General features: G+C 39.7%; 1 long non-coding RNA gene across 1 annotated transcript; it reads right to left on the reverse strand.

The window, feature by feature from the left end:
- Nucleotides 1-234: 234 nt before the first annotated feature.
- Nucleotides 235-1235, reverse strand: LOC115946938 (uncharacterized). Its single transcript, XR_004080947.2, has 3 exons — nt 820-1235; nt 655-736; nt 235-310 (listed from the first exon to the last, which is right to left on the reverse strand). It is a non-coding gene; the product is annotated as an uncharacterized lncRNA (long non-coding RNA).
- Between the last annotated feature and the right edge of the window lie 1932 nt (nt 1236-3167).

Here is a 3167-nt window from a genome sequence, read left to right on the forward strand (position 1 = left end):
ATGTGATCAGTTAAGCTCTTTTTTGAAAACATGTGGGCTGGTCCCCTCTCTACCACAAACGTTATAAATAACTTGCTTCCTGGCTGTCATGTTGACAAACTGAACTCCTTCCACCACCTCCGCCACCCCCACCTTCTCCCTTCACAAAGACATGCTACTTCTCCCAGGACTTCAAAGTTTATTTTTCAAACACTTTCAGGGGTCAGGAGGGAGGAAAGAGGAATAACTGTGCTCACATCAGTCAAAAATGTCAATTAAAACAAAATCCTTTCTTCTTGTATGCTGGGACATGCAGGAACTACACCCAAACCTGTTTTGAAAGTAATACAATATTAGCACAGAGATGCTATGAAAAGATTAGGAACCTTGAACTTCAGAAATCCTGCAATACTTTTTAGGTGACACTAAAGAGGACTGGAATCCTCTCACTTGTTTGTTCCATAGAGGCAGACATGTCCAGCCTGCATCTTAGCTGTCTCAGTGATGCACATTTAAACTGCTATCCCAAGGCTTTATGATCTTACTTAAGGGCCAACTAATGACTGACCTTGTGAAAATCTATCTTCAACGACAATGATGCAATCAGCAGCATATTGGCAAGTATGTTTAAATGCAAAAGCCTTACATGATACTGCATACACAAACATAAAATACCTTCTAGCAAGTGCTTCCTGTCCAGTGCTTCACACACAGAGCTGAAGGGTTGGTTCGTTGTTTGCATCGGAGTCATTAACGTCTAGAAATAGGTAATGAGAAATTTTAAGTGACTCACCATAAACATGCAAGTGAACCGTAAGCAAGTTAAGTGAACAAACTTACGGGTGATGGGGTATCTCTGTCTCTTGTTCAGAGGACTCCCAAATACTGACTTGTTTTTCATCTCTACAAAGCATCTGATGTCACTTTTCTGTGTGGGTGGAAAATGCTGTACAAAGGTTAAACAAGTTCTTTCATCCTTGCTCATGAAAATAATCTCACATGCATTTCCAGTAACTAAGTGCATTACTATAGCAGGTTGGGGATTTACTCTATGAATACGTGTGTACCTCTGGTGACTAACTGGCCATGTGTTCTCTCCCTTCCCTTTAATCTTGGTAAAATTATTGCTTAATCTGAAAGGTGGTTTTGACCTGAGTTTATAAAGATAGTGCAGTCAACATTTCCAGCTATCAGTAAGTAGGCTTCATAGCACAGGACCACAGAACCTGTACCTGTTCTGCATGCTACAGAAAGGACTTTCTTTAGAAATTAAAGTGTAAAGACTTACATCCCATAAATAGCCTATTTCTTCAGCCAGCAACTTAAACAGAGAGCTGCTGCTGAGTACAGCATAGGAGCATGCATTTGCACTTGAGCATAGGAAACACACTAGCAGTAGCTTAATACTAAGCAACTGTTTATGAGTTTTGTTAGATGGAGACCTATAAAGCTGGAATCAGTGGAGTTACCTCAGTGGATATAATGCACTAGAATGGTCCAAAAGCCTTTCATAAAGTGTTTTGTTTTTTTCCCAGAAACTCTGTTTAAGACATGCGGAAGACCGCAATTCCAGAGAAACTGTCCTCATGGCTGGGACACAAAGGCCATGAAGAAGTTGCATTCAGAGGTGTGGCTGAAGGTTGAGGAGCTTTAGACAAGTCATTTTTTGCTAGTGTTGTTCCTGTATCACAGGAAGGTAGGTGTATCAGCACAAAGATCATCGCAGCTACCTAACAGAGGCTGTGCAAACCAGGAGAGCTCACAGCCTCCCACACTACCTACGCTGCCAGCTTCACCTGAGCTAAAAAGTTCAAAGGCAGATATGCCTGCATGAGCTCTGGTAACAGCTCTACACTGCACAGTACAGAAGCATGGAATGAAGGTTAAGAGCAACCAAGCCAGATGGCCTGGCAGAAACTGAGGTGGAGTGTCTCATGTCTTCAAGCAGGGCTGTTGATAGGAATGAATTCAAGGCTATGTGCTTATGTAGGAGCATCTGCAGAACACACATACACATATATATGTATCAAGTACTGGGCCAAAATCAAGGAAAAACATGGCAAAGACTCTAACAAGGCCAGGTGAATGGCAGCTCAGTACATACTGGTAAATAAAAAGCAATGACCAATAGTGGAAATGATTGGAAGGTCACAGGCACTTTATTGACTTACAAACTGTGACACTCTGGAAAAGGTTTGGGTTGCTCCCAATGGCAGCTCTGCATGAAAGCTTGTGTGGAGTGTGGCATCTGTGCAAAAAAAAAAAAAAAAGGAGAGAAAGAATGCAAATGATGTATTATGAGGCATAAGACACAGTGTGGAAAATACATTATAAGTGGTATATGATAGGTAAATGAATAATACACTGTCAGCAAGGATGTTGCATTCAGTTTTGGTCAGTGGTTGTATAAAGATAATACAGTAACAGAGGGAATTCAGATAAAAAATAATTAAAATAAGTAGAGGAATCGAGAATTTTCTATATGAAAAGATAAAAAGGATTACATGCACTTAATTTAAAGACAAAATAAGAAGGAATATAATAAAGACTGCAATTTGATTACTCTAATACAAATGAAATATCCTATGCTTCTGCTCAACATTTCTCTCATTCAAAAACTTAAAATATTACATGGCAGAGATCTGTAAAGAGTGATAAAAGACTACATTTTTCTACACAACAAATAAAAAAATATTCTCTGAAACTCTTTGTTCTAGCAGAATTAAAATGGCCTGAACACTTGGAAAGAAAATCAGAACATGCCAATTCATTAAGTCCAAGAAATATTTTTCAATAAGTTATGTACACCATTTTTAGATTAAGCAGATCCTGGTCTAATATCACATGCCAATTCCAGCATACATTGAGGAAAAGAAAAAGGAAGTGGGAGGGAGAGTGCCATGAAAATGTTTTTTTCTGCAGCTAATGGCATTACTACTTCAGATATGATATCTCATGCCCTGTTGATATTAGATGCAAGACTCACAAGTTTTTCATGAAGCTAGGACTGAGCCTTTTCCAATAGCAACGCTTGTGGCCCTATCCTTGTATTGCTGTAAGCCAGTGAACTTTAAACTCTGCGTGTTTGCATGCAGAGAGCCCATTGCCGATTCAGACCTGAATCATGCCTGCCCTGTGCCTCAGGCTGGAATAACACAGAGTCAAAAATCCACTTCTGTGTGAAGAGG

The sequence above is a fragment of the Melopsittacus undulatus genome, chromosome 2 (assembly GCF_012275295.1).
Source record: "Melopsittacus undulatus isolate bMelUnd1 chromosome 2, bMelUnd1.mat.Z, whole genome shotgun sequence".
NCBI classification, from domain to species: domain Eukaryota; kingdom Metazoa; phylum Chordata; class Aves; order Psittaciformes; family Psittaculidae; genus Melopsittacus; species Melopsittacus undulatus.